Below are 15330 nucleotides of genomic sequence, written 5' to 3'. Positions count from 1 at the left end.
TCAAATTTTCCATCATCAGAATTAAGCCTCAACATCTTGAATCCTTGCCCTTTCACTATGTTCTTGAAGATGTGGTTGGGATGCATGATGGTCCTATACAATAAATTGTTTCAATGACATCCTTTTCTATAAATTGTAGTGCAAACCGTGTTATCAGCTTTCTTGTAAACTTTATCAAACCTCAGGAAGGATGTACTTCCATTTAGGTGGTCAAGAAATAAAGATAATTCATGTTCAGGACCATCCCATAATAGAAACTACTGTCTAATAAGAATAAATCAACTTTTGGAAACATCCTAGTAAACAATGCCTCTACTGTTAGGCACACTGGCTCCATGCTCACTAGGCTTAACCAGGACAGGGTTACAAGCAGCTGTCTGTCAGGAGCCAGTAAGTATGACTATGACATGATTGTAGTCCAGGCTGGAGTGAACAGTCTGTCATAAAAGCCCATGAAAGACATGGAGAAGGACTTGCTGGAAGTTGATATGCATGCTTGAGTCAAGAATAAGACTTATCCTTCTCAGCACCAGCTTACTGATGTCTGCTAACAATAACCCTACCCCTAACCCTAACTCGGCATATTACGTTACTAAAAACCCTTTCCCTAACAGTACCACTGCACAAGACAAAAGGATAAAGAACACACAACACCAAGCATGTACAGCATTAAATCTATCTCCTTACCTAACCCTTAACCTAACCCTAAAATCCATGAACTTTCATACAAACACCAACCACTATATCCTTTTCAGTCAAATGTTCATTTTCATAATCATAACTACAAACACTATAAATATGAGCAGTCATTTGAAATTACAGTCAGAAGAGCTTTCTGCATTGTATGCTTTCAGTGTTTTTCACCACAAAAAAAACTTTTCAATCAAATGTGCTTTAGACATTTTTAACCATAACTATACATATATACGTGTGTGTGTGTGTGTGTGTGTGTGTGTGTGTGTGTGTGTGTGTATATATATATATATATATATATATATATATATATATATATATATATATATATATATATATAAGCATTCCTTATATGTAGATAACTGTTGTCAAGAGACTGAGAGGATGGATTTCTGAATTGTTCAAAGTATCACCACCCCTCCCCTTCACCATCATCTTCCAACAACCATTCCATCCTTGCTTCATACTTCAATTTTTCAATCACCAAACTGTCTTTCTAGACATTGTGAAAGCTAAGCTTGTCCCTTCCTAAAACTGTAAAACCCAGCTATACTTGTCTTCAGACCTACCTTCTTACCCTTCTAGAACAGAGCCTAGAAAAAGATTATTCACATCTAAGCCAAACATTATTTAAAGAAGTACAATATGCTTTGGTGAAAGCACTTTGATTATTTTTTTGGATACTGAGAAGCAATGTTCTTGTAAACATTGACAAAGATAATCTCTCATATGCAGTTTTTACTGACTTTATGCAAACGTTTAGTAGCTCGCAACATTGTCATACCTGCCCTAGCTTTAACGGACTTTAGTCTTGGAGCAGCAGACTGATTTTCCATCTACCTTCTAAATTAATCCTTTACAGTAAGGAGTGGTTCTTCCATTTCATTTTAATCCTCCCGATTACTAGGAATACTACAATGATCTGTATTGCTCTTCTACTCACATCCTTACGTATCAGTAAACGTCCCTATGATTACCCCATGTTCAAAACAGCTATGTATGCTGATGATGTGGTCATTTACCACTTTTCATCTTCCCATTCCACCACTGTATGCTTGTTAGAAACCAACCTCAAAATGTCTCCTCATGGCTTCTAAACAGCAGACTAAACACTAATATAACTGAAACTGTGTATGTATGTATGCATGTATGTATGTTGGTGGTATGTGCCTGCTTGACTTTCAAATATTTATTTAGTCATGAATGCACAGACTATGGATTGCAATAAATATAAATCCTAAAAAAAAATATTCTTACTCATCCAAGATATATATCTGGCATAATTCCTTCAAAACATACCCATGAAATGCATTATCCATCTCTTTCTTAAGTATCCAAAATGCTAAATAGTTTGAAATACACAATTACTTTCTTAACATGTGCTCTTTTCATAATTTAATGAAATGATTACATTTACAAGATTGCTATACCTTATTCCAACCAATAGATCATAATCCTTATATTTTATAAAATAATCAGATTGCTTTACCTAAAACATAAATTTGTTTGGGCCAATTAGCAGTCAGAGTAGAAGTGTGGGAAGGAGCCAGATCTTTTGGAAACTGGCTGGTTGATGTACCTTGGGCAAGACACAACTAATATAGCCTAAAGTCTACTGCAGCAGTGAGGAATTTGAATGTCTTACTTTTATTGGTGAGTGCAACATACACAAATGTACTTTTCTGCATGCTTCCAACCATCAGGTGCTGTTCCTGTGGAAAGCACCACATATTATTCACAAACTTAAGTAAAAGCTGCTATTGCATTACTTCATATAGCTGTATTGGAAACTCAACTGTGTCACAAGGTTTTCCTTTTCTATGAGTGTCCAAAACGTCAGAGACTTGTTGAGGTAACTATGCCTATCTTGCTCTTAGGAAGGTCTGATCATACTTTTCCTTTCTAAAATCAGCTGACAGTTTATTTCAATATCATCTCCCAAATTTACATTATAAATGGAGAAACACTTTAGTATATCTCCACATGCTGTCATAGCTCTGTGTTGTTATAGATCCCTTAGTCCCATGACCAACCTCTCTGCTTTCATTTTCCAGAGTCTAAGGGTCACAGAGTGCAGGGCCACTGGAGAATCTCTTTTCTCTTTTGTTTTTTTTTTCTTTGTCTAATCAAATATGTCATTTAGCTCATCCAAACACATAAAAGACCATCCCTTGCATCTTAACTCAAAGTCCATTTTGACATATCCTTCATCATCATCATCATCATCAGACCCCTTTTACCCATTTTCTACATGGTGTTGGGGAATCATGTTAACGGTTGCCATCTCTCTTGATTCAATGCCACACTCCTGCCTTCTTCAATTCTCATGCCTGCCTGTCACAAATCTTCTTTCACACAATCCATCCACCGCCTTGCTGGACATCATCATTTCCAAAAACACCTTAGTAGGGCAGCTAAAGGATCCAAGGAAACACCAAAATAGGAAAAAAACAATCCCAAATCCAAACGTCACACTGTCAAACTGTTTTAATAAAATGGATGCTGAAAAAAAGTGTATACAAGTACAAAGCTTTCCAGCACACAGCTCTTTCTCAATGTTCACAATACATTACTTTCTCACAGCTTATATACTAAAAGAACACAGTACAATTAGTACAAATTAGCCAGCCTAATTACATAATTAATTCTCTAAAATGTTTTTTTAAAGAACAGTATATCATATGTAACAAGATTTTTCTTTTAACACAGGTTTTATACTGCTAACTGCATTCAAGCCAGGGGAAATGTCAGCCCTGAAATAGTTAATCCACTTGTACTCAGCTAACTTAGTTTTGTTCACTAAATCACCACCTCTATCTCCAACACTAATAATTTCCAAAACTCTAAACTTAAATGTATGCTGTTCTCCTGCTTCTTGAATGTGCTTATACAAAGCATTAGTCTCCACTTTCCTACGAATTTCTGAGAGATGGGAAGATATCCATTCCTTAAACTTTATGTTAGTTTTTCCTATATAGAAACTGGGACATTCTTCACAGTTAGCTAAGTACACAATATTTTTTGAATTACAGGTAGCAAAAACCTTAAAATAAAATTCAGTCTGTGTTAATGGGTGTATAAAAGATTTACCCACATTTAAATACTTACAAAAACTACAATCATGACAAGGGGTCATGCATTTATTAGTAATTATAGAACAACTTCCACCCCTTCTCTTCAGATCTTTATAACATAATAGTTGCTTAAGATTACTCTCCTTTTTATAAATAAAAAATGGTTTATTTCCTATAAATTTATTAATATTAGTATCAGACTGTAAAATATGCCTTTTTTATTATTTCCTTAATACTACTAGTAAACCTATTGTATTTTGTTAAATAACCCAAAGTACATCTTGGATGATTACTATTTCTTTGATTATTTACAGAATTATTCCCTAATAAATATGGTTTGCCAATACTAGAGCACATCGAGATAGTTTCTTTTTTAGCTTCTTTTATCATTTTAGCATTATATACCCTCCGAATAAAATGTATAGCCATATTTTCCATTTCTGTTTCAAGGTCTAAATCAGATGTATTAAGTCTGCTGGCTCGCAAAAAATGGCTTTTTACTGAACCTTTGTGTATATGTTTAGTATGCATGCTATCTGCATGTACGTACTTCAAAGCTTGCTTCCACATTCTTCTTATGGATAGTGGTGTGTAGTTGTCCCTCAGTACATATAAAATTAATGTTTAAAAAATCTATTCTATCTGAAGCAAATTTTATATTAAACTTTAGAAAATCCGTAGTTTGATTAAGATGTGTAACAAATTTCCGGAGCTCCGTTATTCCACCTGCCCATAAAAAGAAGACATTGTCTACAAAGCATCTATAAAATGCAGTATTACAGGCCATCCCTAATAGATCTTCACTGTATATATGCTGTTCTTCCCATTTTGCCAAAACCAGATTTGCATAGCTGTTAGCTACTGAAGTTCCCATGGCTACTTCCTGTATTTGGTGGTAGTATTCATTGTTGAAAGAAAAAACATTTTCTAAAACTATCTCTAACATGCTACATAGAAGTCTTATCTTTTGTGTGGAGAACCCACTATACTTTAACAAAAGTTCTCTAATATGTTCAACACCAACATTATTAGGTATAACCATAAATAATGATTCTATATCAAGTGTGACCATAACATAGTTAAAATATGTGTTAATATGCAGAAAATAACATAAATCATCCAACAGATGGTTAGTCTTTAATAAAACTCTTACAATGAATGAATAAGGAGTGTAACACATTCTCCAAGTATTTGGAAATAGCCATGGTTGCCCATTGTGAGCCAGACACTATAGGTCTCATCAGGAGGTGTGTAACATTCTTAAGTATCCTTGGCAATCTGTATATAAAGGGACATACTGGGTAAGCAACATACAAATAATTATACAATTCTGGGGTAATACTCATTTCCATTAACAATTCATATAAAAAATGCTTGACTCTATAAACTATATTATTATACATAGATATAGCAATCCTTTTAAAAGTTTATTCATCCAATAAAAGTTTATACATAAAGGAATTATACTGTTCAATGTCCATAATAACAATGTTGCCTCCTTTATCTGCTTGTTTCACTATAATGTCATTCCTAATACTTAAACTCATTAAAGCTTTTCTTTCAAAAGCATTCATATTAAAATATTTAATTTTTTTCATATTACTATTCTTAAAAAATAAATCATAAATTTAATTCTCACACATCGTCAAAAAACGCACTGACATTTGGCGAACTGTGACATACAAACGTACTAGGATGTTTCCCCTGGCTTGAATGCAGTTAGCAGTATAAAACCTGTGTTAAAAGAAAAATCTTGTTACATTTGATGCACTGTTATTTAAAAAAAAAAACTTTTAGAGAATTAATTATGTAATTAGGCTGGCTAATTTGTGCTAATTATACTGTGTTCTTTTAGTGTATAGGCTGTGAGAAAGTAATGTATTGTGAACATTGGGAAATAGCTTTGTGCTTGAAAGCTTTATACTTATATATACTTTTTTCAGCATCCATTTTATTAAAACAGTTTGACAGTGTGACGTTTAAATTTGGGATTCTTTTTTCAGACATCCTCATTTCCTCTTACCTTCTTCTTGTCTGTCCCAAATCTTCTTCACCAGATTGTCTTCTGCTTTTCTGCATGTGTCCAAACCACTGTAATCTGTTCTCTTTGATCTTTTCTGCAATTGGAGCTACTTTGGCTTCTGCCCTTACATCCTCATTTCTTCATCTATCCCACAGAGTGCATCCTACTACCCTTCTCAGGCACTTCATTTCCATCAACTCTAGCTTCTTCATCTGCTCTGCCTTTACTGCCCAGGTTTCTGTACCATACAGTAGTACTGGTCACATCACTGTCTTGTACACCTTACTTTTCAGCTTATTTGGCATTCTTCTGTCATAGACTACACCTGACACTCTATGCCAGTTGGCTGCAGCCCCTCTGATTCTTGCTTTAACCTCTTCATTCAGACTTCCCTTTTCTTCAAACACCCCTCCTAGATATTTGAAGCTGTTTACCTGTTCCACTATCTTCCCTTCTATCTCAATTCTCAGCTTATTCTGATTTCCCCAGTTTGCTGCCATTACCACTGTCTTATATGTGCTTAGTTTCATCCTTCAGTTTTGCATTCCATTGCTCTATACTTTAATGGAGTTCTTGCTCAGACTCTGCCTATAATGTCACATCATCTGCATACAGCAACTTTGTTGATCTGTCCCCTCCAACCTGTTTGCTAATGTAGTCCATCACCAGTATGAACAGCAGTGGGCTCAGAGCTGAACCCTGGTGTACACCCACTCCCACTGGGAACCCCTCCATGAGGCCAAACACTGTTTGTACTTGAGTCATTGGGTCCTTGTACATAGACTGCAGTAATTCTCCCAATGTTTCTGGGACTTTGAACCACCACAATACTGCCCAGATCAGCTTTCTTAGGACCTTCTCATATGCTTTCTCTAAGTCTAGGAATGCCCAGTTGGACTCTTTCTTCATCTCTAGCTTCTTCTGAACTATCTGTCTACCGCAAACATAGGGTCAGTTGTGCTGCATCCTGATCTGAATACGAGCTGCTTATCTCCTATCTTACATTCTACTACTCTGCATGTCCATTTATCAATCACCCTCTCTAGAACTTTCATGCAGTGTGATAGGAGTTTGCTTCCACTGTATTGCCCACAGTTGTGGATGTCCCCTTTATTCTTGTACACAGTGGCATGAGCATGCTTATTCTCCAGTCATCTGGAATATGTCTTTCTCTCCGCACTGCTATGAGTACCATCAGGAGCCATTTCTCCCCTATCTCACCCAACATCTTTATCATATCTGCTGTGACCTCATCTGAGCCTGCTGCTTTCCCTGACTTCATTTTCCTTAGTGCTGTTCTTAATTCTTCTAGGGTGGGCTCCTCTTCTTCTCTCATTGTAAGCTGTTTCTGGGGCAGTACAGCTTCTGTGGGGTTTTCTTCATTCAGAAGCTGCTGGAAATGCTCCTTCCATCTACCTTTGATTTCCTGTGGACTGGTGAGCAGGTTGTTGCTGGCATCCCTTATGAAGGGTGTCGGACTATCTTCTTTATCTTTCTGTCATTGCCTTGCAACCTGATATAGTTTGTTTGTGCCACCTAATGAGTCACTTTCCAGACGTTGGTAGAGTGTCTCTGATACCTATTCAATGCTATTGCAACTACTTTCTTAGCTTCTTTGTTAGCCAACCAGTATCGAGCCTAGCCTGATTGGTCATTTCTGTCTCCCACTTTTTCCTGCACTCCTTCTTTCTTTTGATGACTTCCTGGACTTCTGCATTCCACCAGCAGCCTTCCTTATGTACCTTATTTCCATACCTGACTCAGCCACATATCTGTTATGCAGTCCTCACACTTGCTGTTTTGGAGCGCTGCCATTCTTCTTCAACTCCACCTATTTCCTCCTCTTCTTGGGGTGCTACAGCCCTGAGTAATTCCTTGAACTGTTGTATTTTCCCTCAAGTCAACTTTCAGGTCTTCAGTCTGGTCTCTGTTGACCTTAGAGCCTTCTCTGAACACTGCTTGCAGTAGATTGTGGCAACAAGTGATTTATGCTGTGGGTTGTTTCAATGGGGATGATTTTGCAATCATTGGTTCTTCCCCAGTGCCTTCTCCTTACTAGGTGAAAGTCTACCTGAGTTGCATGTTGGCCACTCTTGTATGTGATCTTGTGACTGTCTGTCTTTCTGAACCATGTGTTGGCTACATTCAAGCCATTTGCTAAACAGAAGTCAAGAATGGTCTCTCCTTCTTTATTCGTGTTGCCCCACCCTTGTGGACCCAGGCAGTCCTCATATCCTCTTCTGTCTATCCCGATAAAGTCACCCATTATCAACACCAATTCATGTTTGTCCTGCTTTATCTAGTAGGTCCTGCAACTGCTGCCTAAATCCACTCCTTTTCTCAGTATCACAACCCTGCTGTGGGGCATATGCTAGATTATGAATACTGCCCTATCATTACACTGGAATCTGATTGCCATGAGTCTGTCACTAATTCTGATGATATCCTTCACTATCTTCTGAAAAATCTCTTTCACCATAATTCCCACACCATTTCTAGCCTGTCCCCCTCCTGAGTAGTAGACTCTGTATCCCAAGCCTAGTGGCTTTGCTGCACAGCCCTTCCATCTTATCTCTTGGATTCATAGGATGTCCAGCCTCCTCCATATCATCATGCCATCCACTTCCAAGCTGCATCTCATCAGTGAACCCACATTAAGTGTAGCAGTTCTTAGTTCATGTTTGGCAGGTTGATTGGTTTTACATCCAGCTTTCACTCAACAGAGCTATCCCAGGTAACCCAAGCTGGGCATCTAGGCACTGGCCAGTAGCTTATTGAACCAGGGTTGCTAGGCTTTATGGTGGGCACACACTAACCAGTAGGGGCACATAGACACCTCCCAACATTAGCGTGGTTCCCTGGCATAGGTCAGCGTAAGCTGGATCCTCAATCCACTTATCACTAGTAACTACCCATGCCCATTTGGCAACATTAGTCAACATGACCAAATCACCTAGCGCCATATTTTACACCATCAAGCTCCGTGTTCTCCTATGTTGAGGAAACTGCACACCACAGTAGGTGCCCAAAAGTGGTTGTTCTGTACAACTCTTCCCCCTGTAGGGCACCATATAGAGTCTGTGCTCCATTCATTGGTGAGTTTGAGATGGAAGCACTCAGCATGTTTTTCAGAGGTGGGAGGAACCCCACAGAGACACAGGGAGAACATGCAAACTCCAAACAAGCATTGGTTGGAGGTCAGGATCGAACCTTGTAACGTGTGCACGGGAGGCGAAGACCTTAACCATTATGCCAACTGGTATCCTTCCTAACACATAAGTTAATTAATGTTTGCACTGTCCACCTTTCATGACCCTTAATTACCCCTAGCAGGTTTAGAGGATATCGAACCCATCCATAGTAACATTTTGAATAAATCTAATCTATATACAATTACATTTAAGCATGCACACTTCCTAATTCATAACTCAGAGTATGTAAAATACTACTGATGGTGAAAAATAAAAATTTGCAATGTCCATAAACATATGCCCAGTGATCAACCTTTAGCAGGTCTGGATGTTGTCCCCTCCTGTTTATTAATAGCAACCCACATTTATATATGCATGATATTTTAATGTGTATGCACATAGGTCCCTTGATTGCCCTTCAGCAGTCGTATATTAGAAGTTGACTAACATTACTACAGATAAAACAATACCACATCTACTTTAATCCATACTGAAACACCCGTGAATCACTGATTGGGCCACTATCTACAATGGGGTCTCCTGTCATCATTCTCCTCATAGGATCATGAAGTCTTAACTCACTCTCAAGTCCCAAAAGTCAACCTCTTCATCTTCTTACTCCTTGCACCTTCATGCCTCCTTTCCCTCCATCATCTTCATCTGTACATCACCTTCATCTTCTTCTATGTTACTCTCTTATATTTCCTGCTGTCTTTCTTTCTCACTTCATAGACACACAGAGAGCAGAAATCTAAATGCACATAGTAATCCACAATTGGGCTTAGCCTATTCTTGCAATAAGCCACACACTTATTTGGTTCCACCTCCTAGTTTGCCTTGCAGAGTGTGAGCCTGATGTACCTTTTATAAGTCAACTGATAATTTATTGCATCTCCACCATCTACTTGTGTAATGGTCTGTCCTCCTTCACTCTTGTTACATTATTGCCCACCTCCTACTCCATTTCTGTCCAGTTTTTCCTCCATCTCCTCCTCTCTCAAATCACCTTGGCTAGTTTTCTTTCTGGGATCTTTAATGGTGGTCTAGCCCTGTATTCCTTCTTCCTCCCCTATACTGCCATCTTCTGTGTCCATACCAAAACACAAACTGGTAATTCAGCCCCATCCATTGCTACTCACACTTCTAGAGGGGTTTGTTTGTCAATCCCCCTTCCTGTGCCCATCTGAGGTATCATAATTTGCACCTATTGCTGAGTTTACTGTGATATTTGCTGTGCCACCACATATTTACTCCATTGTCCTCCACTTCCTTCTCAACCTAACTCTGTTGTTGCTCTTCTTCCACCATTGCCCAAGGTTATTTGTTCTCACATTTTGTATGTACCCCTTGTAGTTTCCACATAGAATCTAATAATCTCCTCTTTAGCGTAGCAGTAATATATTGTCCCCTGCCATCTACTCTTTATAATTAACAGGTACACAAGATGACCCACTTTCTTGTCCTGTTTCAGTTGCCACAACACTAGTCCCATCTCCCCAATTTGTTGACACAGTGAAAAAATCCTCCACCATCTTTTCTTGTATATTTCTTATTTTCAGACCCTTCCTCCAGGCTACTTGTCTTACAATCCACTTTTTTGTTTTCATAACAGTGTACCTTGACAATAATATATCTATTCCTAGCATCTAGGCCCATATTTGGTTTTCCTGCTCTGTGTGCCATATCATCTTGTGGATCCAGACAACCACTCTTTCACCAACTCAGTGACCCAATCCTGCACAAATTTTGTTATGTCTGTACCCCCCACTCTTTCCACCACACCAATAATTCAAGTTATTTCTATGAGATTGGGTCTCCATATCATCCATTTTTAAAAATACTTTGTCTAGTCTGAATTTAATTTATAATAATTTTTCTTCTCTTTTCAGTTGCTCCTTAATCTTCTCCAGCACTAGTTCTTGCTCCAGTATTTTTTGTTCAAATTACCTTGTTTACATACCCCACTATGACTATCATATTCAGCATATATGCAGCAATGTCATCAAGTCTCTTTAAAATAATATTATATCTACTCCCCTGGTTAGCCATCTTTCTTCCCTGTTCTACCTCACTCCTCTTTACCACACCGCTAGTCAATAGATTTATACTTTTCACTGTCTTTTATCCAGCACCAGTTACATTTTACTACAAAGATTTATGTTCAGAGCTCCATGTGTCAGTACTTTCTTCCTCCGGCCATTTCCTGCTAGTTACAAATGCACCTTTGCCCTTTCCACTTTCACTATTCATATTTGCATGTCATTCTTCCTTAGACCTTAAACTCCATTCCCCCTCTGCAGACTCTTGCCCATTCAACTACAGCTATTCACGCCTTTCACTCACCTGCCACCTCACATCTTCATCCCACCACCCTACTCCTCTCTCAAACATTTACTTGGGTAAAAGATGTTCTACTAATTGACCATCTTCCTCAACATCTCAATACCACCACCCCTAAAATTGCTTTTTTTTTTCTTTTCTAAAATATCCTGAATTGCATGCATAGCTTTGATGGCTGCAAAACCAGTAATAGTTCCTGCTGAAGTCTTAAGGCCTCACCAGGGCTGGTGTTAGCATTGTGTGGGTCCCCCAGCAAGTGCCAAGTTGGGAGCCCCCTGGACAATTCCAGTTGAGGTATCACCCTGTCATTTCCACCCCTTCCACGAACTGAACTGCAGCTGCAGTATTCTTACATTATGACAGGCTTGTGTACAATACTGTATTGGCTCAAGTCAAAGAGGTACATTCATAGTAACTGGCATTTAGTTGCAATGATGATACATTATCACAACTCTATGTACAGGGTTGACCTTAGGTGAAATGGTGACCTAGGCAAAGTGCTCCATTGTGCCACCCCAGGACACATCCTACAGTGCCCCTCCTGTTTTCCCCTATCCTGAACTTCCCACAACCTACACATTACCTTTTTCTTCCTTTTCTCACATTTTGCTTTACTGTTCAACTTTTTCAAGGAGTCATGGTTTTCTATATGCTATGAAGTGTGTTTTCATTTTTTTTTCTTACAGCCTATTCATCCATTGATGGTTTGAACAAAAATTATAATTAAGGAAATAATTTCAGCGTTGCTGCTCAGCTTTACTTTCCTTGTGTTCCTTCAACACATCTTACCTTTCCAAGGTAGCACAATAATAACTGGGTAGGAAATAACTGAGTTAAGCAGGCAGTCTGGGGGCTGCCAGGCCCCTAGAAGCCATATGGTTGTAGATGTTCTGATTTATATTTTAGAACATTTTCTGAACTTTATGGTACAGTGGTGGCCTGAACAAAAAATCATGAGCAAGAAAAGAAAACTTAAGTTGTGCCAAAGGCTAAATGTTTAAAACTGATGCAATAAACTAAAAAGGTAAATTTTTGATGGGATATATAAATACTATTTGGGAATACTGATTGCCTACCTACCCTGCCCTCCCCCAAAAAAGACAGTCGCTGCATATCCCTGTTGTATGGGATGGAAGCAGAGGATGTTCATCATATTGATCACTGCTGCAATAGCCTTAGTTATATGGGTTATATCCTGCCATGTATATAACAGCCAGCCAGCTTCCAAAGCTTAAGGCTACCTTCTACATGCCCAAACTATCAGGCAGCTTGAGCTGACTAAAATGTTTGGGTACTAAGTCTTCCAGAGCTTTACTGCCACCGAAGAGGATGCTGTTCTGAGGCTTTTGAGGATCGACAGTTGGCTTGTGCTGTTCCTTCGCTTAGCAGACAAGTTCTCTTTGGGGAAAAGAACTTCCATTTTCTTATTTGTGTTGCTGTTTTATCAGCTACAAGCTGACCAAGTACCTAGTTTAAATGAGGTGATTAGTATTAAGTGCTTTCTTAAGGAAAGAAGGATAAAAGTTAAAAAAACTTGCATAATGTTATGGTGGGGGCAATGATTTTTTTCTTGTATTTTTTGTGTGTTTTTAACAGTGTTTGCCTTTAAAAATTTGAATTGTGATTCAGTTATTCTGTTATGTTTTTATATAAAAAAATTGCATTTGAATCCAACGTTTTTTCTGATGACGTGTTTTGGACGAAAAGTGGATAAATAAATTTGTGTTTCTCTTAAAATTGCTCACATTCATTCCTTCCAGTCGCAGTACAAGTGGATTTTTGCTTTTATTTGTGTTTGATTTGCCACTTATTTTCCTTTCATCTTACTTTATGATGTTTCTTTGCTGATTTTTGTTGCACTGATGGCTACAGGAGAGGGCATTGAATTATTGGATCTTACTATCCATTCTGTTCCAGAAATCCAGGAATTTAATATGATGAGCATTCAAACAGCCTTAAATAACTTACAGAAGTCTTTTAATTTGCTTGCGAGACCAATTGAGTATCTCAAAGAGAGTGGGTCTCAAAGAGGTGAGGCCATAAAGGAACCAGTTAAAAATGACGAGAAAGAGACTGTGTTATCTATTTCTCCTAGCAATATTGGTGGGCCTGTAGAAAGTTGTTTAAGAATGCCTCTTTTGTGTTAAGCACTAACTATAATCCTTTTGGAAGATTGGTTCTAACTTCAAAGCTACAGTTGTAATTGGGAAGCAGGAATTAAATAACAAATTGGCCTCACTTGAGAAGCTGTTGAAAAGGTTCTGCTCTTTGTCTCTTGAAAATATGTATTTTCAACAGTGTATTGCCTTAAATACTGTACCTAAGGGACGTAGATTTTTTTAAGTTCCCCAATGGCATCACAAATTAAGATTGCCTGTATTGGGAACTTGTTGAGCTTTTTAGTAGACCGGGAATTTTTTGGTTAATAACAATAAAAAGCAAATGGGGCTTTTAAGAGAGAACATTCTTATGACCGATGAACTAGTACTTGAAATGCTTCAGTCCATGCCTGAAATGAGACCTCAATATGAAAATATTCTTATCTCTTTAAAAAGATTTGTAAAGAATGTTATAATGCAGAAACAAAAGAAAATCCTTTGGGATAGGGAAGCCTATGAGTTAAAAAAGGCTTTCCCCCTTGCAGAAGTTATATCTAAAGATTTTAATGTTACTAGACTGCCTTCTTCCTTCTTCAAAAAGGTGGATTCCTGTTTAAGAACTGAACTTCTGGTGAATGAAGGGAGAAGGGAGAATGAGGAAGCAGTTTCATGTTTTCTTGGGAGGCGAAAACCAGAGTACCTTTTTAGCTAGGCTTATATAGACCCTAGGGCCAATAGCCTAGTACCTACCTATGAAACTATGAACCTATGTGCCCACAAGGGGCATGGTCATTTCTAGTAAAGGCTGACAAATACCTTTGAGGAGCTTCCTTTGTATCCAGCAACTGTAAATGAAAAAGAAAAAGAAGGTAATAATCTTACTGTGGTTTCAGCCAACTCTTTTTTATTGAAAGAACAAGCTTCTTTTTGAGGATGAATTAAACTATGTAGTTCATCAGGTAACCACCTGAAAGAGCAGCTACATTTTTTAAAGCCTTCTCAGATGACATAGCAAATTTGGTCTCAACAAATTTGCAAAAGCAATATATGAAAGAGGAAAACTGAAAACTCGAGAAAATATAAAACTTGGTGGTTGAATGTGATATGAAATATTTGGAACAAGATGGAGTGTAGAAATATCTTGGAATAGATGAAGGAGCAGTGATATGCTATGAAAAAATGAGAACAAAGTTCAGTAAGGAATATTTTAGAAGGCTAAAATTAATACTGAAAACTGCTTGGACATGTAGAAATAATGTTCAAGTTATACATCAGCGTGCACGTCCTGTTTTAATTTATAGCTTTGTAGTGATTGACTGGCCACAAAAAGCTGGATAAGTTTGACAGGAAAACAAGAAAATTGTTCCATGCCCAACTAATGATATATAAGAAAAAGTGTTTGCCAAAGTTATATATCCCTTGATCTGAAGGATGCATGAGCCTCTTTGAAATTGACTATTCTTATACAGTGGATATAAAAAATGTACACACCCCTGTTAAAATGCCAAGTTTTTGTGATTTAAAAAACTGAGATCACAATAAATAATTTCAAAACTTTTTCCACCTTTAATGTGACCTATAACCTGTACAATTCAATTGAAAAACAAACAGATCTGTTAGGGGAAAAAATATAAAAAATAAAAAACATACAATATGCTGGTTGCATAAGAGTGCACACCCTTAAACTAATACTTTGTTGTGTGTGCACACCCTTAAACTAATGTTGTAGTTGTTGTGTCTTTCGGCTTTTCCCGGTTAGGGGTCGCCACAGCGGAACTCCGGTCCACTAATGATTGGCAGTAGATTTTTACGTGCCAAGTTGCCGGCCCGGACACACAACCTTCAACGAAGGCACGCCCATTCACGCATGTCTCCACACAGAAGACGCTCTAGCTGAGAATCGGACAGGA

The 15330-nt window shown here is 38.0% G+C and overlaps 1 protein-coding gene across 1 annotated transcript in view; it reads left to right on the top strand.

Moving 5' to 3' along the window:
- The window catches only part of LOC122807660 (netrin-4-like), a 1595546-nt gene that overhangs the window by 1482080 nt on the left and 98136 nt on the right, over positions 1-15330 (top strand). The window lies entirely within an intron of this gene.

This window comes from Protopterus annectens, chromosome 7.part1 (assembly GCF_019279795.1).
Source record: "Protopterus annectens isolate FY-2018-M chromosome 7.part1, PAN1.0, whole genome shotgun sequence".
In the NCBI taxonomy this organism is placed as follows: Eukaryota; Metazoa; Chordata; order Ceratodontiformes; family Protopteridae; genus Protopterus; species Protopterus annectens.
Note: the sequence above shows the minus strand (reverse complement) of the source record. Positions and strands in the feature narration are given on the sequence as shown.